This window comes from Tachysurus vachellii, chromosome 5, assembly GCF_030014155.1.
Source record: "Tachysurus vachellii isolate PV-2020 chromosome 5, HZAU_Pvac_v1, whole genome shotgun sequence".
NCBI lineage: Eukaryota > Metazoa > Chordata > Actinopteri > Siluriformes > Bagridae > Tachysurus > Tachysurus vachellii.
In genome coordinates this window covers 3127628-3150207 of record NC_083464.1, presented here as the reverse complement: position 1 = coordinate 3150207, position 22580 = coordinate 3127628, and positions in this window count along the sequence as shown.

The window sequence follows — 22580 nt, the reverse complement described above, 5'->3', positions numbered from 1 at the left end:
TCTGCCCCGCCCTTGTCTTTTCTGCCCCGCCTCTGCACTCCTGTCCCTCATGTTAATCAATTATTTGTGTTATTTAGTTGAGCCGCGTTGCATTGTGCAGCGCGGAATCCTCTTGTCTATTGTCTCCTGTCGTCGTCATGTCCGGTTATGTCTGTGTCCTGGTTCGTGTGTATTTCAGTTATTAAATTCCCTGTTTTTGTTAAGCTGTCCTGCATTTGGGTCCGTTTTTATCCCGCGTTCGCTGACACCAGGGTTTCATTTCCAGACTCTTGATGTTCTAAAAGTTCAAAAAGGTTTCATCAACTCGCTCTCAAGACTGAGCAGCCATGCCATGCAGTGTGTCAACTCTGATCTCGGTGTGTTCTGAGATCATGCAATATCAAGATCACACTGACATACAACAGATGAAATTTTGACATATTTAGCATATTTTACATATAGATTAATTGTTATAAAGTCAGATGATTCAGTGGTGATTTGACTTACAACTCTAGGGTTAGGGGTTCTATTCCTTTGGGGTTCTCTGGTTTCCTCCCGCTGTCTAAAAACATGTGTTGTAGGCTGATTGACATCTCTAATAGAGTATAAGTATGTATTCGATTGTGTCCTGTGATGGACTGGAACCCCATCCAGGGTGTCCACTGCCTTGTGCCCTGTGTCCCCTGGGACGACTCCAGGATCCCTGTGACCCTGTGTAGGATAAGCACTACAGAAGAATGGGTGGCTGGAAATGTTTAAAATATTATGCTGAGTTTAAACAGTGTCTTTAACAAATTGTAGCTCCTGACAAACAAGGGAAAGGAAAATGCTTGTGTCTCAGCAGATGTGCTCACTAGAACTGAAGTACTCTCACATATGAATGCTTCTGTACACTCACAATTTCCATTAACATTGAGTGCAATTCATAACTAAGCTTGTTAAAGATACTGTTTAGATACTTGAAGTTGTTTATCTGGTTTCACCTCCTATACCTCCTATAATATAGTATGCTTTTTCGTCATTATTCATGACATTCATTCAGATTGCTGTAGGCTGTTCATTGGTACAACAATATCCTCTAGATCAGGGGTTGGCAACCCGCGGCTCCGGAGCCGCAAGTGGCTCTTTCATCCCTCTGCTGCGGCTCCCTGTAGATTTGGAAAATAAATATTTAATTTAAATTTATTTTATTTTAGTTTGTTAGTTTTTTTTAAGGGGGCACGGTGGCTTAGTGGTTAGCACGTTCGCCTCACACCTCCAGGGTTGGGGGTTCGATTCCCGCCTCCGCCTTTTGTGTGTGTGGAGTTTGCATGTTCTCCCCGTGCCTCGGGGGTTTCCTCCGGGTACTCCGGTTTCCTCCCCCGGTCCAAAGACATGCATGGTAGGTTGATTGGCATCTCTGGAAAATTGTCCGTAGTGTGTGAGTGCGTGATTGAATGAGAGTGTGTGTGTGTGTGTGTGTGTGTGCCCTGCGATGGGTTGGCACTCCGTTCAGGGTGTATCCTGCCTCGATGCCTGATGACGCCTGAGATAGGCACAGGCTCCCCGTGACCCGAGGTAGTTCAGATAAGCAGTAGAAAATGAGAGAGAGAGAGTTTTTTAATGTAATTCTAAGATTATGACGCTCTTGTAACATTAAAATAAACCGTGTTTAATTTTTTTGTCAAAATATGCGTCATAACTGCCGACTTGCGAAATCCGACACACAGAAGCGGACGCATTTTTGGTTTGCTGCAGCCGGCAAGTTAAAATTTTGATACGAAGAGGACTCATAATTTAGTAAAATGTTTTTCACCTAATCGTAAAACCTTTAAGTAAAAAACGATATATGCAGCGTTATCTTCATTTTAGATGTCAAAAGGGTTTTGTGGCTACCTCTATTTTTTTTTTCGTGGGAAACGGGTCCAAATGGCTCTTTGAGTGTTTAAGGTTGCCGACCCTTGCTTTAGGCTCACGTCACGTATTGATAAGAGTAAGAGTAAACATAAGCATAGTATTGGACCAATGCTGTACCTATTAATATCCATGCATCATCAGGGTTAAACTACAGGAATATCTTGGTATCGATCTGGTGAAACCTTTCTAAAGTTATGAGTCTTTTGGTAAAATTCTGATCATATCAGATTTTGGAAATGAAACCCTAATATTGGTGCCATAACCCAGATGCCACATTGAATTTAATAACACTTTATTTGTATTATGCTTTTAACAGGGTGCATGGTCACAATTCAGCTTTAAAGGAATGCAAAGATTCAACAATACACTACATATACATTTTATTTCTATCGACTAAGTCAGAGGTGATAGTGGTAATCCTGATCGAGGTGACACCAGAGAATGTGATTATAAATCATTTCCTTTATTTAACTGTGCACTAATGAATGCCTCTTTGTTAAGTGATTCAAGGACAAGTATTGGACCAATACCATTATCAGTATCAAGGGATCATTGGGTTAAACTACAAAAACGTGCTGGAGAACGGATGAACGTTTGCTCGTTGAATAGGAAAGAAATTGCATGTGTGTTTCCTGTATGAAATACTCAGAAAGGAAATGCTTTGGAAAAGGAAAATGAAGTGGCCTTACATCTTCTGGGACGTTCTCTCCAGCTTCCAGCCTCCTGCTTTCTTTAATAGTTTCAGTGTCCAGCTGCCACTTGAGTGATTTATGTTAAATTCTCTGAGCGTTCCAGCGGGAGCAGCACTGCACTCATCCCTGTTAGTGATTTTTAACACGTTTATGCTTTGAATTTACGACTTTGTAGGCGTCTGAAGGTTTAGATGAACGGAGGAACAGTGAAACCTGGTTTATGAAGCTGAATGCTATGTTTTACATGCTTTCCTGAGCACAACTGAGCGGCGCACCATTAAAAACGCAGGCTGTGTGTTTATGAGTGTGTAGCGAGGGCATCTATTTTGGTGAAATGCGATCATTTAGCTGATCGTTTATTTAGTTGGCCTGGAGAACAAGTAATAAATGTGATTCAGCGACTCAATGACTCATGTAACGATTCTAAATGATTTGTTATGACCACTTAATGTGTCAATAATATAAAATTCTGTAGTCGGGCCCTCAGAATTACACTCGCGAGAGTGTTTGTGCCACAGCACAATTTGCTAATTGCTATGCATGTGAACGCCGCTCGCTGGAACGCCTGTGCTTTTTTAATAGCAACGCTCAAAAGGAAGAGTGGGTGTGAAAAGTAGAGCAGATGGAAAATAAGTAGCAATCACACTTAAACCTTAAACAGATTACTACTGCGAGCGTATTATTATCATTATTATTCATGCCATTATGTAACAGAGTTTTATGGATGATTTGATTAACTGAAATAACAGGGTCACTGACAGCCAATCGGCTTCCTGCAAGCATTTGAATTGTGGGGTATTAAAGGATATTAAAATAAGATATATTCAGTGTTATGTGGTGTGATGAAAATTGGTGGATTATTGCATCACATCACATGACACTGTGGCCGGTCTTCATTGGCAGATTATTGACAATGCAGGCTAGCTAACTTTACTTACTGTGTAAGTACGTCACCAGATACTCCTAGGTCTCTGCTACTTCCTTTAAAGCTCTATTTTTCTTTTTGTCTCTATGGAAGTTTAATGAGAGGTCATACACATGTCATAGTAAGCCTTGATTTACTGTTGGCTAATCTAAAACCTTTTACCACAAATTTATTAAACCTATGTTTCCAAGATACAAATTCTAATTTATTGACTCAATTAAAGCTGTTAAGCTGCAAATGATATTTTGATGATAAAACAATGTTAATAGTGACATCACCTCAATATTGTGAGGAATTTAAGCTAAAATTTCTGTTAAAATTATTATTAGCTTAATGAAATTGGCTTGAGAACTTTTTAAGGATTTCAAGAACCTAACCCTAAGCAACTTCACATGCCGAAAAGATTTCTACTTTGTATATTAAAATCCACTGAAGAGGCTACAATATTTCAGACTGAGTGAAAAAACCTACAATGAGTAACCTACTTAAAACTATAACTTTTTATATATCTACTTTGATGTATATATAGTTTGTTGAACAAAACTCAAAAAGATCTGTTTTTATTGTTTACTGGCTTTAATCTAGTTACTGTTACTTATTTTTCCACTCTTGTCTGCACTTGTTTATTGTCCTCACATTGCTTGACCCTTGCCTTTTTCTTGTCCACAGTTTAGGATTCAGTCTTTGTATTGTTTACCACAATTAATAAAACCAAAGACTACCTGCACGTGTCCTGACAATATGACAGATTTCACAAATTCTCCTCTTTCATCATTCGAGGTTCCCAGTATAATGAGTTTCTTCTTATTATTTCCATAAACCTTTCTTTTTAGTTTTGCTCCAGTCTCAGACTCATGCTGTCGTTGATTTACTACTCTATTGTGTTCGCCTGTTCCGTGTTTCAGCCTCAATTAATTCGCCTATGCTGTTTCATCTTCTGGGGCACGGTGGCTTAGTGGTTAGCACGTTTTCCTCACACCTCCAGGGTTGGGGGTTCGATTCCTGCCTCTACCTTGTGTGTGTGGAGTTTGCATGTTCTCCCCGTGCCTCGGGGGTTTCCTCCGGGTACTCCGGTTTCCTCCCCCGGTCAAAAGACATGCATGGTAGGTTGATTGGCATCTCTGGAAAATTGTCCGTAGTGTGTGATTGCGTGAGTGAATGAGAGTGTGTGTGTGTGTGTGCCCTGTGATGGGTTGGCACTCCGTCCAGGGTGTATCCTGCCTTGATGCCCGATGACGCCTGAGATAGACACAGGCTCCCCGTGACTCGAGGTAGTTCGGATAAGCGGTAGAAAATGAGTGAGTGAGTGTTTCAACTTCTTATGGAGAAGTTCTACCATTCATATGTGCACCATAGTTCAGAGCATTGTTGTGTTTTGTGAGTTAATGAGCTGTATTTTCTGTTCCTGTTTTCTTTCAAATCTTAAACAGGAAATTATCACTGGATGGATTTGTTCTATTATGGCATTTGGCAGACACCCTTATGACTTACATTTTATACAACTGCGAGTTGAGGGCCTTTGCTCAGGGGCACAGCAGCTCAATGGACCTGGGATCCAAACTCACAATCTTTTGAGTTGTAGCCAAACACTTTAACCACTAGGCTACCGCATTCCTACAATCAGCTTTAACCTTACACAATTTAATACTGAGCACTGAGCATCTATCAACACTCCAAAGCACTTATTCTAATACAAACATGCTTCCTGATCCTTTTCTAGATGTAATCCTTTCTACAGTATAATGCCTCCCCTACATTTTCCAAAGATAATTTATCAGCGTTTCACCTCAGTCCTCTAAGCACTTGATCATAATGGTATGTCTCTAATGTCTGCTGTCAAAACCCTGTCTCCCACTGAGCCAGATATCACGTGTGAGCTTATAGCCAAATCTAATTCATCTTTCTGCCAGCTAGATCCTGTTCTTACCTCGTGTATTTCACTCATCCATCTGTCTCCTCATTAACATGTCACTTACTTCATGTCACTTACTTCTGTCCCTGCTCATCTTAAACGATTGGATAGATTAAAAATACAAAGGAAATTTATAACCCGGATGCAGTCGATCAGCCGTGATACGTTCAGCGTCCAAATTAAATTGTTTACCTTGCGTAATCTTGGCTGATTTTTCAATGATGCCAAGCAAAGACATGCTGAGTTTGAAGTTTGGTCTTAAAATGCATTCACAAATGCATGCTCTTATTAGCCAATCAGAAGAAAATGGCTCAATTGCCTAAATCTAACTTAGTGTATATAAACTGTCCAGTACAATTAAAATAAACAATCTGTCTATAAACAGATTGGTAAATAAAAAATTACTCATGTTTAAACGAGGGAGGCACGGTGGCTTAGTGTTTAGCACGTTTGCCTCACACCTCAAGGGTCGGGGTTCGATTCCCGCCTCCGCCTTGTGTGTGTGGAGTTTGCATGTTCTCCCCGTGCCTCGGGGGTTTCCTCCGGGTACTCCGGTTTCCTCCCTCGGTCCAAAGACATGCATGGTAGGTTGATTGGCATCTCTGGAAAATTGTCCGTAGTGTGTGATTGTGTGAGTGAATGAGAGTGTGTGTGTGCCCTGCGATGGGTTGGCACTCCGTCCAGGGTGTATCCTGCCTTGATGCCCGATGATGCCTGAGATAGGCACAGGCTCCCCGTGAACCGAGGTAGTTCGGATAAGCGGTAGAAGATGAATGAAAGAGATGTTTAAATGACTTTACCGTAAGTTTAGGTAAAGGTCAGACTTCAGCTGTATTTCAGATGGAACATAGTTTTCTTGTTTCTACACCAGTTTAGTTTTTAATTTAATTCAATTTAATTTATTTGTTTAACGCTTTTAACAATTCACATTGTTTCAAAGCAGCTTTACAGGAGTACAAAAACAGAAGAGAAAAAAGGAAATACATATATATAATAATAAGAAGAAAAATAAGAAGAAAAATAAATAAATGAATACACACATTTAAAGTTTAAAATAAATTAAAAAAATATTCATTTCAAATTTAAAATTATATATCTATCCCTATCCGTAATAAGCAAGCCAGAGGCGACGGCAGCTAAATAAAAACTCCCTGAGATGATATGATGAAGAAACCTTGAGAGGAACCAGGCTCAGAAGGGAACCTCATCTTCATTTGGGTGACACTGGATAGTAAATAATGTAAATGTAAATAATGTCAGTTCTACAATAGTTTATAATAGTGCAACCAAAAGCTCCTGAGGAACTAATGGATCAGCGCAAACTGAATATCACTGTTCAACGAAGGCATGACAGTCTCCAGGCGACTCCATCCACAGCAATCCCATGAGTAACTGTCTGACCATGTAGATTTATCCCTGGCAGGGTGACCACCGTGCAATGGGACTCCAACCAGCGGTAGAACATCAGGATTGATGAAGTAGGTTGGTAAGAAGAAACGATCAGACTGGGAACTCAAACGGTGTTTAATGGCCACTAGTTCAAATTTTTAAGTGTCCTGCCATGTCCTTGTCCCCTTGATTGCCCTATTTTCCATATGTGTCCTGTCATGTCCTTGTCCCTTTGATTGCCCTATTTTCCATATATACATACATACAGTATGCACGTTGCTCAAACCACCACCAGTACCACCACAACCACTGCATTCACCAGTACTACCAATTAGTGTTAATTTCGTCAGACAAGACGAGACAAAATATGTTCAACAACCTTTTTTTTCATGACTAAGACGAGACGATGACAAGACTGCACCACTGTCCAAAAACGCTGACTAAGACTAAATTAACATGTGTTATTGTTGACGAAAAAAGACGAGACGAAAATGTTTTGTATAAAATAAAAACTAAGATAAAATCTCTCTTCATTTTCGTCTACAATTGTCTCTGCTTTTTCATCAGCTGTTACGCCTTTAAAATATTCACAACGAGTTCGCGGCTTCGCTGTTGCTCAAGTTACAGGTCCGTGAAGCGGATCCCGCTTATTATATTGTTACCTACCAAATAAATCCATAATTTGACTCAAAATGATGATTTAAAAAGGAGTTTATTGATTTAAAAACAATTGTATTGTTTCCGCTAAAGAAAATAGTGCGCTCCGTCTCTACGGTTAGAATCCTGTGTGTTCGAGTGTATGCACTGTTTAAACAAGTGTTCTCAACTTCTCACTGATACTTTTGTGATTCGCGGAGTTTTGACAAGTTTTATAGCCTTGATATTGTTGCTTATTCAAAAGTGGTGACAGAAAAAACTCAGCACCCCCAACCTGAAACCTCTTCCCACGTCTCTGTCACAATCACATCAGAATCAAAATGAATAATTAGGCTTAAAAACAAATGTATATGTAAGGGAATCAAGTTTAACAATTACATGTAATATTGCTCCAAATATCATCAATAATGGTGTGTGCAATACCATGTATAACGCATTAAGTTGGTAATTTATATACATACATATATATATATATATACACACACACACACACAGTTTTGATCTTAGGCTTTTCATTAAGTTATTTATTTCCACTGTAACACTTGTGTTCCTGATATTATTGCATTTAATGAGGCCTCATTGTATTTATTCTTACAATAGATTCCAGATGTGGTCAAGCTACAATTTTTTTACTAAAACTAGACTAAAATTAAAAGACTTTTAGTCGACTAAAACTTGACTAAGATACCTTGAGTTTTCTTTTGACTAAAACTAGACTAAAATGACGAGACTTTTAGTCGACTAAAACTAAGACTAACAAAAAAGATATGTGAATGACTAAATATGACTTAAACTAACAAGGACATTTGGCACAAGACTAAGACTAAATTAAATATAGCTGACGAAATTAACACTACTACCAATCATCAGCAAGGATCACCACAACCACCACTACCACAACCACCACAACCACAAACACCTGTTACAACCTGTAAAATTGTGTATTGTATTGTGTTTCGTACATGTCTGTGTGCAGGTTGATTCCCTAGCCTGCCCTGATCCTGCCCCCATATTGATGACATCATCACTGATCTGCTATATAAAGAGGAAGCAGAAGAAGAAGGTGGAGGGTGTTAATAGTGGTGGTTTATTGCAGTGTTGTGAGAGATTGATTATTGTGTTTTTGTGATAGTTCTTGTTCCGGTTTTGACTTCTGCCTGTTTCTGACTCTGAGCTTGGTTTACCCTTGTATTTGTTGCTGTAGTTTACCCTTTGTATATACTATAATACATATATATATACACTACTAATACTTTGCAGTGTTTCACTGGCAGTAGGGATGTGGTTGCCCTTTTTTCTTTGGGAGTGGGTTCCTTTTTCCCCTGTGTGTTTGGTAGGGAGTTAGGGAAGTTCTACTGTATTTTTCTTTTCTTTGCTTTCAGGTAAGAATAGTTACCTAACTATACCGTTGGTTGTATATACTGTTTATCTCTGAAAATATACCAATACACTTACCTAGAAATTCTATTTTGTGTCTTTTCTTTTGACAATTCATAAAGGTATGAGATCACTGAATTCCGAGCTATAACTCTGTGCCACTACACACCACTATCACAACCACCAACACTGCAACCATCACCACTACCACAAACACCACTGCTACTGACAACACCCCTACACCACTACAGTCACTCCAACTACCACAAACAACACCAGCTCTGCAAGCACCATCACTGATTGAACCACCATATCATCACCTTCACAACCGACACCACTCCCACAACCATCACTACTGCAACCATCACAACCAACACCACTACTGCATCCACCACTACCCCCACAATGGGCACCACTACCACAACCAACACTACTACTGCAACCACTACTACCCACACAATGGGCACCACTACCACAACCAACACCACTACTGCAACCACCACTACCCCCACAATGGGCACCACTACCACAACCAACACTACTACTGCATCCACCACTACCCCCACAATGGGCACCACTACCACAACCAACACTACTACTGCATCCACCACTACCCCCACAATGGGCACCACTACCACAACCAACACTACTACTGCAACCACCACTTCCACATCCAACACATCACAACCTCAGACCCATCAAGTTGACTAAAGTTGTTATTTGTTAATTTTTATTAAAATAAAAAGGCACTTCTTATTCAAATATAAAAACTGACAGATGCACTGCAATAACCCCTAGAGTGCTACCTCGCTCAAACTCTATGCTGTGTGCGTCCTATAAATGCACAAGGATAGTAGATTAAAACGATATAAATTTTTTTCTAACATCATGCGTATTAATTATTTAACGCATATGTATCGATTGAAGCTGAAAGTTCATGAGGAATTCATGATGCTCTCAGCTCAACACATCAATCTTCAAACACAATCGACTCGAGTCTTCCTTTCCCTTCACAGCTAAATTGCTGGAAAAGGTTGCAGCGTCTCAAGTGCAGTGTTTCTTAATCAATAACAATCTTTTCAAACCCTTTCAATCTGGGTTGGTTCACTGCACAGCGCAGAGACACCTGCTTTCTGTGTCCTCAAGGATTTCGTCATCTCTGAGTGCAGAGAGTCGTTACTCCTCTTAGAACTGACGTTAAGTGTTGTGTTTAACCCAGTGAATCCATAACACACACACACACACACACACACACACACAATATCACCCCTACGATTGGCATCACTGGCAAGAAACTTGGTTCTTTTTTGTTAAGCACAAATTCTGCTGACGTAGTTGTTCCTCAGGGATCAGTCCTTGGCCCGCTCCTGTATCAACGATCTATACTATATGTTGCTCTCTGATCATCTGCTTTAAGTTGTATGCATTAGCAAATGATCAAAGATTTGTGCGAATACTAAAGTGCAATGTATCTTTTGGACCTTCTTTAGCATACACAGTTTTTTCATTGCGTCCATTTCTGTAAGTAATTAAGCTAAAGGCAGCTCAGCTGACCAGAGACTAGCTATAATCCTATAGGTATTAGTGGGAGGTATTCACAGGTTTTCTCCAATTTTACTTTTAATTTAGTAGCAAACTGATAATATGGCTTGTATTACAAAAAAGAAAGAACAGTCAACAGAGAAAAATAATATTTTAACATATACATATAAACATAATATTTTAAAGATGCTTAACACAAACCAACTATTTATAATTAAGGCATATTTTTCTAATCATTGCAAAAGATAATACATTGCAAAAGATAAAAATTTAATATTAAATTATTAGAAGTTTAGCATGGAATTATTCTACTATAGCTGATAGTTTTGCTTTTTCATTCATTTATAAAAAGAATCAAAAATGTCTGGCAATAGAATTAAAAAAAAAAAAAAAGTTTGTTAAATAACATTAGAATTAATATGACCTGTATGTAACCTGTATGTCATGGTTATGGTGCACTACAGTACATTACACATCAGCCCTGGCAAGTCACATGACCTGTCATATGTCACTGATCACTCATTCCTGTTGCACGTTACTCCTCATTAGCACTCCTGTGTAAGTTCGATGTAAGTCTGCTTTATTTCTTTTGTGTTTACAACACTTTTTTCTGTAAAATAAATACTCGTCCATGAAATGTCTCCTGAACTGAACGATGTCAGCATTTTTGTTTTAAATTCATCTTTCGGAAAATTTCTTTACATTACATCCAATTGTATAGCTGCCACCAAATTGTATAACTCCTCAAGCCTGTCCTCCTGCACTGGGCTGTAATAGGAGCTCAGTGATCTGTGCACTTGGCCATCACTCAGACAGGGTCATGGGTTTGATCCCTGCTGATAGCTGTAGCCACTTTGGGCTTAAACAAGCCACTTAACCTCACGCTGATCCCTGACAAATGTCCCTGTAGTCCTCTCTAACTGTAATGGATGAGGTGTGAAAAACAATACAGCTCCATGGTAATGGCAAAAGCAGAGCTGTTCTTCAGGTTAATCCACTGCACATGTGTATAAAGTCTGAGGACACTACTCAGGGCTGCGTTCAATCACTTCTCCAAAACTAGTACAGTACTTATTGAATTATTTTACCCATAATGCACTGAAACAGCAAAACCATGGTGGATAAGGGGAACTGTGACTACAAGCGGACATTTATTTCAGTGCTATTGTAGTCTGGATGCTGATTGGTCAAAAGTTGTTGGTTAATTTTCTTTAACAGCAGCAGGGACAGTAGCACAGGTTATATTAACACGTTCAAACTGATTATCTGAGGTTATCATTTCTACCTATAACCTCAGCTCATTCGCAGTGACGTGTACAGCGGATGCTCAGCGTAAACCTAGTAAAAATATGTTTTTTACGTATGCCTGTGCAGGCATCTCAGGTGTCATCGGGCATCAAGGCAGGATACACCCTGGACGGAGTGCCAACCCATCGCAGGGCACACACACACACACTCTCATTCACTCATACAATCACACACTACGGATAATTTTCCAGAGATGCCAATCAACCTACCATGTATGTCTTTGGACCGGGGGAGGAAACCGGAGTACCCGGAGGAAACCCCCGAGGCACGTGGAGAACATGCAAGCTCCACACACACACAAGGCGGAGGTGGGAATCGAACCCCCAACCCTGGAGGTGTGAGGCGAACATGCTAACCACTAAGCCACCGTGCCCCCATGACTGAAGGCTCACAGAAATAAAATCACTGTATGTGTGAACACAGATTAAGTACTTTTTTAAAGAAAAGTTCTCTTTAGTAAATAAAGTGAAAAACACACTTTAGATGTTCTTCTATATTAAACTAATCAACATTAGGGAGCTAATGTTAGCTCTGCTTTATTACATCACTCTGTCACTGAGTAGTTTCCAGCAACAGCAAGTGTGTTATTTGATCCATAGCTGAATAGAATCAATTATTTACTCATTTAAAACGATTTTTTTCTGGAAGTTTGTTCTACATTTGGTCCAAATGAGAGCCAGATAAGGCTTTGGCTAGTCATGGTAGCAAGCTAGCACTCAGGGCTGGCACTTAATGTTTATAATAACCTGGTCTCTGTTCTTCTTGAGTTCTTGTGTGTCGGTTGTTTGTAAGAAGGTGTTAAGGGAGGAAAAAAAAGCTCAACGTTAAGATGTTAGATGTCAGAAGAACAGTAGTCATAGATGTCATTGGATAACACACACACACACACACACACACACACACACACACACACACACACACACACACACACACACACAATACTGGACTAGTGAAAACTGATGCAGTCTCATGGCGGGTCCTGAGTTGGCACTTGAAGACACCAGGCACAGCTCAGACAGCGAGCTGCAGGATATGAGCGTCAGAGAGGGATCTGGCAGCAGTTTGTGTCTGTGTGTGTGTCTGTGTGTGTGTGTGTGTGTGTGTGTGTGTGTGTGTGTGTGTGTGTGTGTGTGTCGGTGTGTGGTTGAGCCTCCATCTGCTGAGTGCTTTCCTCATCCCAGAGAGCGACTCTTCAGTCTTACAGCAGTATCTAATCTCTGACTGTCTCCTTAGGGTGTCTGTGTACACAATGCTGCTGCTTTCAGACACCAGACCCCATAGTTTTTATCTGAAAACGAAATTACAATCAATACCTTTGTCATTGAATGTATAACCACACATGCAGTCCTGCTGTGAAAGAAATACATAAAGATGTAATGTGTTGTAAGAAGAAACTAGATCTGAAGTTAATAAGTATGTTTTAAGGATTTCTCCTGCTCTGGAACTAGAAAGGAACTCAAACACGGCTTTATCATGACAATGTCACGGTGCACGAAGCGCCAGAAGGTTGGAGTGAAGAACTTGAGTGACCTGCACTGAGCCCTGACTCTGACTCAACCCCACTGAACACCACTGGGATGAACTGGAACTGGAGTCTGATCAACATCCTCAAAATCAGAGTCTGATCTCACTAATGCACTTGAAGAGAAGAGAAGAGAAGAGAAGAGAAGAGAGGAGAGGAGAAGAGAAGAGAAGAGAAGAGAAGAGAAGAGAAGAGAAGAGAAGAGAGGAGAAGAATGGAAATATGAGTGTGATGGTCAGGGGTGCACAAACTTTTGGCTGGACCCTCACGTACCATCTCAGACAGTTTATGAAGATGTTTTTTTATTTATATCAGACAGCACACACTGTAGAGTTGAGTAGAAGCCTGAAGAACGTTGACAGAAGATCGATAAGATCAGAGTAGAGCATGATGGCTGAGATGATCCAGCCACATCTTCTCTCTAAACCTCACCTCACACTGAATATTTGAGCACATACACTATTTATTTATATCTGAGGAATGAAGTTAAGGGTAGATTTAGCCAAGAAGAAAAAAGAGAGATAAACGTTTACAGTCACGCAAAGCTCAGGTCATAATTAAGGTATAAACCGGCTGGGAAGTTTATTCTGAGTGTATCGAGCTACAATCAGCAGAAGTGAGCACACGGTCGGGGTTTATAGCCGTTATTGACGTTCCAGTTTAGCGGAGAATAGACAGATGTGGACAATTTATAGACAGAAGAATTCGTATTACAGAGTAACTGCTAATGAAACCCTCAACAGGCTGAGGGTCAGATCAGGCTCGTGGAGCGTTTTACAGTTTACAGAAAGCCGTCATTCCAGCTGACGTACTTTTCACCTCTTTTTCTCTAACAGCACCATGTGGAGCGTTTTATTCCTCCATATAGAGCAGATGAACATGTGGATTTCTTCAGGTACAAAAACTCTTCAAATCACTCACTCTCTCACTCATTTTCTACCGCTTATCCGAACTACCTCGGGTCACGGGGAGCCTGTGCCTATCTCAGGCGTCATCGGGCATCAAGGCAGGATACACCCTGGACGGAGTGCCAACCCATCGCAGGGCACACACACACACTCTCATTCACTCACGCAATCACACACTACGGACAATTTTCCAGAGATGCCAATCAACCTACCATGCATGTCTTTGGACCGGGGGAGGAAACCGGAGTACCCGGAGGAAACCCCCGAGGCACGGGGAGAACATGCAAACTCCACACACACAAGATGGAGGCAGGAATCGAACCCCCAACCCTGGAGGTGTGAGGCGAACGTGCTAACCACTAAGCCACCGTGCCCCTCCTTGTCAAATCATTTAAATCAAATTCAAGATGTGTTTTTTTTCCCAGGGTTTGACATCACATAATGTGGTAGACTAGTGGTTAAGGTACTGGATTACCAATCGGAAGGTTGTGAGTTTGAATCCCATGTCCACCAAGCTGCCTATTCTGGGCCCCTGAGCAAGTCTCTCTGGATAAGGGAGTCAGTGAAATGACATAGATGAATGAATGAAATGAACATCATATGTTGACATGAATGACCTTAAGATAAAACCAGGAACGTGCAGAATAATGTCGACAACATCAGCATGTACAACGTGAGAACAGCGGTGCAGTAGCATGCTCTGGCCTTGAGCAGCAATGAATCAGCAGCGTGTGTAATTCACAAAGACATCTGCAGGAACCATCAGCTCCTGTGCTTATGCAGCACAGAGTAGAGTGCGAAAACAAGGCGTATGGCTTGATATTTACACTCCCGCCTAGTGCCTCTCGAATGATGGCTCCCTGATGGCCGCGGGAAAAAGCAATAAACAACGCCGGGCCTTAAAGACACGCCTCCGAGACAGCAGAGAGCAAATAACGAAAACATTTTCACCTTTCCGCAATGTGTTTACCGTGCTGCTGTGGTATTAAAAAAGCACAGCACGAAGGGGCTGTAATGAAAATGCCACGGAGGAAGCGTGCAAGGCGTGCACGCGTGAGCCGAATGCACCTCTCGCGTCATCGGGACTACGCTTCAATCTGCTGAACTGCTCTGATGAGGTCTGCAGGGGCCAGTTATTATTTATCTCTTATTATTTATCATGCATCAGCTCCCGATTCAGATTCCCTCGAGTCTCGTTTTTCTGGCCCTGCATGACTAAAATGGAAATGTCAACCAAAAAAATGCTAACATTGCTAACAACCAACGGGGTAAAAATGGGCGTCTATCAGCACTGTATGGATAATTACAACAGTCCACGACGGTTTATGCAAATACGATCACTGTAATCATGTTCTACAAACTGCCCTGATGTTGATGCAGTGGAGTGGATCAAAGAAGAATAGAAACTTCGTGTGCTGTAGTGTATCATCAGTGAAGGAAGAGCTCAGTGACGTGGAGGATACGGAGAATGCTGGATATCATCACTGTCAGGCGGAATCCTCGTATCTCCAAAACCGTTATTTTTCAGGAAATGAAAAAAACGCCGTACCTTATCTGCAGTGCACAGGGTTTAGTCCGCGTTACAGTGGATTGTCTTGTGCTAAATTCCTGTCCTCAGACGAGCACCAGAACTAGCGGGGGATCAAGATTTTTTTTTTTTACCTCAGAGGACGTGTTGATTCGTTGCGACTCTTCTTGAGGAGAAATATGCCGTGAAGCTCTCCCACGGAGTGAGGAAGAGGTGGACAGTTGAAGTGTCCAATGGAGTTATGAGATTTGCGCTCAAGCTATTTTCAAGACTTTAGATTGGTTAATAACTTGTAAAAATAACAGACCCACGTGGGGACTGACCAATAGCATCGATATGTGAAAAAATATGAAATTGACCAAATTTGGACATACGAGGTTTCCGCCCGACAGTGACGATATGTTTCAGATTAATAATCATCTGCAACCGCTGATCTCTTGAAGAACAAGACGTTTGTTAACTGTGATTTCAGGAGTTACTTGAAGTCTTCAGGACAAGTGCAGATATTTATTTAACCCTTTTTAGCAGAACAAAGGGGTTTAAAAAGATAACAGAAGCTGCTCGGGTGCAGAAGCACAGACCTGAACCTTTTTCCTCACTGATGTGAAAGCGTGAGACGAGCCGTTATTTAAAGAGGTCACGCGCTGGATTTATCCAATCAGGATCGTTGATACGTTAATATGCAAATGAGAAGAAGGTTACAGCAGGGTTTAGGAGTGTACAGTGTGAAAGGTCAGATTATGAAGAGACAGGATTCAGTGTTAACCCCGGGGTCAGTAGGAGCAGTGTGAAACCTCTAACTACACAAACCCACCATTCATTATTAACCCCTGAAACTGATATTCGTTAAAGTTGCATCATTGCTTCTATAAAAGGAAATAAAAGGAAAGGTGTAGAAGACAGTAGTGAGAGCAGCTCTGCTGTATGGGTTAGAGACTGTAGCAGTGAGGAAAAGACATGAGGCATAGATGGAGGTAGCAGAGATGAGGATGTTGAGGTTCTCTTTAGGAGTGACGAGGATGGACAGGATCAGGAACGAGCACACCAGAGGGACAGATCAGGTCGGCTGTTTTGGGGACAAGGACAGAGAGACTAGATTGAGACGGTTTGGACATGTACAGAGGAGGGAGATGGTTATATTGGTAGAAGGATGTTGGAGACGGAGCTGCAGGTAAGAGGACAAGAGGAAGGACAAAGAGAAGATATATGGATGTGTTAAATGAGGACATGAAGGTAACTGGTGTGAGAGTCGAGGATGATGAGGATAAAGATATGTAGAAACAGATAAAAGCAGAAAGTTGAAGAAGTTATGTTAATCTGAGAGTCTGTGAACGAGCAGTTACTATAGTAACAACTGCAGGCTGTTATTAAAAAAAATCCGACCAATCAGAATCCAGAACCCGAGAGCGCTATGATATAGTGTCAGTGAGAACGAATTCTGCACTGTTGATGCTAATGATTAAGACGAATAAGTGACATATCGTTTTTAAAAAGGGGAGGAGCCTAAAGTTTCTGCTCTCTTCCTGCTCTCTAAAGCTAAAGGGTCTAAAGCTCTGAGTCTCGAAGCCGATTGAGCGACTTGCAATCAGGAGCAGATCCGATCTCATGGCCACCGAGGCGAGGAACACGGCGACGTAATCTCTCCCACAACCACTTGCTCCAGCCTGATAAGATAAGAGCACGGCTGTGGGGTTTACAGGAACTTCAATCAGGAGTGTGTACTATCACTCAGAGAAAGAGTGTGTTATTTCATTTCACACACACTCTGTACATCGGCTTAAAGACTCGCCTGCTCGATCCTAAAGCTGTTTTCCATTTAGGGAATAATCTGGGCTACAATATTGCAAACACTGATCGAGTATTGACTCTGTTTCAGATGTGTGTGTGTGTGTGTGTGAGCATGTGTGTGTGTATGTGTGTGTGTGTTTGTGTGTGTGTGTGTGTGTGTGTGTAAGTGACAACCCATATATTTATCCAATGGAGACAAATCAAACCTTGTGTGTGTGTGTGTGTGTGTGTGTGTGTGTGTGTGTGTGTGTGTGTGTGTGTGTGTTTTGGAGCCAGCCTCAAACACGCTCAAACTCTAGATAACAGTTTTATTATTCCAGGAGCTGGCTGTGAGAACGGGATCTTTTATTCATGTGATGCAAAGGAAAGAGGCGTCAAGTCACGTCTGGTGTGTATGTGTGTGTGTGCATGTATGTATGTGTGTGTGTGTGTGTGTGTGTGTGTGTGTGTGTGTGTGTGTGTGTGTGTGTGAAAGAGAAAGAGAGAGAAGGGTAAGAAGGTAAAGCTACGTCCAAGCATACCAAAAAGGGCTGGTGAATTTTAGATGCCCCTCAGGACACGGTCATCAGTTCATGCACATAACTAGTGTGTGTGTGTGTGTGTGTGTGTGTGTGTGTGTGTGTGTGTGTGTGTGGCCAGATATAAATCAAGATGGAGATCAGGGAGCTGTGAGTTGCGTGTTCCTATTTAAGCTCCGCATGAATGAGCACTTCTCAAAACACACCAGTGTGGCAAAATCCTCCGGTGGCCACACACACACACTCACACACACACACACACACACACACACACACACTCACACACATTGCCTGTGGGCACATTCCACCTCCATCCATCCAAATTGCTCAAATTATTCTGCCTCTATACGCACTCACACACTCGTGGTCACCTTGTAGGTGTCCAGTTAAAGAGTAAAGCTGTGTTTTTTTCATACACACAGTGTGTAAAGTGTTATGTGTGTGTCCTCTAGCACCACTGTGAGCTGATCAGTTTCGCAGTATAAACAGCTGAGTGCTAAGGTTTTCGTCCATTCCTGTTTCACACATGCACACACACACACACACACACACACACACACACACACACACACACACACACAATTAGAATTCCGTGACATTACATTTAATTTTCTCATTCACGTTATAGTGTAATTGTGTAAACATCCTCTGCCCTAAGAATGACCTCTAACACTGGAGACTCAGAGACTCGTGAACACATTAAATGTTGAATAATAATCAGAACATATCTTTACATCACCATTTTATTATAATTAATCTGTTTTTATAGAGTGATCGCTTATAGCTACATAGATAGCTGTTGCTATAGAAACAATAACGCATTAATATAAACCTGAGCTGCTGTCACGCTCCCTTCTGACCAATCAGCTCTGAGAATTCTTGAGGTCAGTGAGGTGTTTGTGTATGTGTGTGTGCGTGTGTGTGTGTGTGTGTGTGTGTGTGTGTGTGTGTGTGTGGTTCACATGGCCAACAGAGCCTGAAAAAAATCCACATGCGATAAATGACAATCCAATAAATTAAGTGCAATTAATTAGCACGTTTAGCATAATTCAGGCGTTTAACAGGGTCTTTGTGTGAGCGATGCGTATCCTCCTGTAATTACTCATTCAGATGAGGGCTGATTATTAATGAGGCCATTAAAACAGTGTCTGATTTCCTGTAGAAGAGCCTTCCTCAGTCTGCTGTCCCGATTAAGGTTAATCTGATATCACAGCTGTCCATACCGATGTCTGAGATGAGCTCGAGCTGAATCTAATCACCTCATCGACAGTGACGCATCGAAAAAGAGACGGAAATAATAATAAAAACAAAGAAAGATGAACAAATCCACACGAGTTAAGTGTGACGCTCTCACGAGTCGTGCGGCATAAAGAAACAGACAGAGAAGTCTGATGAATTCGGTTCGGTTGGTAATCAGATTCTGAGGCTCTGCTGCTGTGTTTCAGAGCATTTTAACAATATTTAATAACGCTTTTGAATTGATTTAGGAACTGCTTTAGATTTAACTTTGACAGAAATCTGATCTCATAAATGATCAACAAATTTCTTTAAACAAGATCAGACTGATCGGATTTCACTCCCATTGCATGAGTGAATGAGTGTGTGTGTGTGTGCCCTGTGATGGGTTGGCACTCCGTCCAGGGTGTATCCTGCCTTGATGCCCGATGACGCCTGAGATGACGGCTCCCCGTGACCCGAGGTAGTTCGGATAAAAAATAAAATAAAAATTAAAATAAATAAAAAAACAAAATCAAACATTTTAGCTGCAACAATCATAAAAATCTAACGATGAATTTCTGCTCTCTCTCAAATCCAATCATATTTTTAACGTATTATTTAAACGTGAATAACAAACTTATGAAATGTTACAATTCTGTTACAGAACAGATTCCTAATTGAAATATTAATTGTTTGTAAACTTCATCACTGAGTTTCTGGTCTGTCTCTTTTCAGGTCCTTGTCTCATCTTTCTCCTGCTCATCTGGGCCTCAGGACTCTGAAGAGATCGGTTCTGCTTCGTTAGCCTAATTAAATTTGGGCCGAAGGTTTTTGTGGCCGTGTCCGGCTGTCCCCAGAGAGCGAGCGAGCTAACAGCAAGGAGAGCATTAGCCTAATATGGGACATCTGGTGCCCATTCATTACCTTCAGCATCCTTGAAGTCCCAGACCTGAAATGTCATTTTTCACTTTGGAGAGGTCGGACTTTGGTGGAATTATCAAAGAGATGAGAGGAGAGGAGGAGGGACAGAAAAGAGGGATTAAAGGAGACAGGATGAAGCTGGAAGAGAGAGAGAGAGAGAGAGAGAGAGAGAGAGAGAGAGAGAGAGAGAGAGAGAGAGAGTGAGAGAGAGAGAGATTGGAGGAGAAAAACACCTTTCATTACATGATTAGACGTTCAAAGCTGAGAGGTGAGGAGGTGAAAGAATAGACGTGGGATTAGTGAACCTCCACAATGCTGGAATAATATAATAATAGCTGTTAGATCAGCTCACTCTGTCACACACACAGGCTTTAAAGCCACCAAAAGCAACAAACAACCAAAAAAAACAACCATAAACATCATTTCAAATCTTTCTGAAACTCAAGACCTGCTGGTGAAGAGACGTTTAGCAGTGACGAACCCTGGATATCATCAGCTCCAGCCTCAATTTGTAATAAAAGATAGAAAAGCTCTTCTGTTCGGCCGTGTCAGAAGGCATAATGATTGACAGCACTGTTGCCTTGGCAACACTGAAGCGCCTAATTCTGAACTTGTTCTACAAGAGTGAAAGTCTTTACACAGATCATCACACTGAATCACCTCACATTGAATATCCTCACACTACAGTTCCTCACACTGAAGTTCCTCAAACTGAATTTCCTCATGCTGAATTTCCTTACACTAAAGTTCCTCACACTGAAGTTCCACACATTGAAATTCCTCACGTTGCAGTTCCTCACACTGAAGTTCCTCAAACTGAATTTCCTCACGCTGAAGTTCCTCACACTGAAGTTCCTCAAACTGAATTTCCTCACATTGAAGTTCCTCACACTGAAGGTCCTCATACTGAAGTTCCTCACATTGAATTTCCTCATACAGAAAGTTCCTCACGTTGAAGTTCCTCACATTAAAGTTTCTCATGTTGAAGTTCCTCACACTGAAGTTCCTCATGTTGAAGTTCCTCACACTGAAGTTTCTCACATTAAAGTTCCTCACACTGAAGTTCCTCATACTGAAGTTCCTTACATTGAAGTTCCTCATACAGAAAGTTCCTCACGTTGAAGTTCCTCACACTGAAGTTTCTCACATTAAAGTTCCTCACACTGAAGTTCCTCATGTTGAAGTTCCTCACACTGAAGTTTCTCACATTAAAGTTCCTCACACTGAAGTTCCACACACTAAAGTTCCTCACATTGAAGGTCCTCACACTGAAGTTCCTCATGCTGAAATTCCTTACACTGTAGTTCCTCACACTGTAGTTCCTCACGCTAAAGTTCCTCACACTGAAGTTCCTCACACTGAAGGTTCTACTGCGTAGTTTAGTAGCAAACACTGCTTGTAGATCAAGTTCGATGTTGTTTATAAGCAGCAAAGCACAGTTTATGAGCATTTATTAAGTTTTGTAAAGAGACAGTATGTAGTTTATAAACCCAGTAAGTAACCAGCAAGACCTCATTATAAACATGTAATACGTTTACATTTATTTTGTTTAGAATATATATATATATATTAATACTACTAATAATAATAGATATGATTATATTATATATCAAATCAGATCAGATCAGATTTTATTTGTCACATACACATACATACAGAGTAACGACATGCAGTGAAATACTTTTTACGTCTGTCCGATATTCAAGCATAAAAAGGAAAGGAATAAAGGATAAAAATAAAACCAAAAGGTAGATAAATAAAAAGTATAAACTATATAAAAACTATATAAAATATTAAAATATATGTGAAAAATGTATGTATATACATAAATGCGTACGGTTTTAGTGATTGTCATTAAAGTGTCCATGTGCAGTATGGTGTGTATAAAGTGTATAAAGTGGCAGTCTAGAGTTAAAGTGACAGTGTTAGTTAGTGTCCAGAGTTAGTGTCATAGTGCAAAATAAGGTTGTGCAGAAAAAAGTGAAGATGGAGGTCCAGTACTAGATCCTGTGTGTTTCCTGGTTTAAACTCCGAATGGCCTTTGGGAAGAAGCTTCTCCTCATTCTCTCTGTGTTTGCTTTCCAGGAGCGGAAGCGTTTTCCTGAAGTCCTTTGTTGGGATGCTGAGATCTTTTACAATCTTCCTGGCCCTGGTCCGGGACCGCGCACTGTAGATGTCCTGCAGGTCAGGGAGCTCAGTGTGGATGGTATGTTTAGGTGAACGCACCACCCTCTGGAGGGCTCGCCTGTCCTGTATGGTGCTGTTTCCGAACCAGGAAGTAATGCTAACCGTCAGGACGCTCTCAATGGTGCAGGTGTACAAAGTCTTTAGCACCTGATAGAGTAGTTTGAAGTCGCTTAAGCGTCTCAGATGGTACAGACGCTGCTGGGCCTTCTTCACCAGGGTGTTGATGTGACAGGACCAAGACAGGTCCTGTGTGATGTGAACACCTAGGTACCGGAGACTGTCCACTCTCTCCACTGGGGTCCCGTTGATGTTT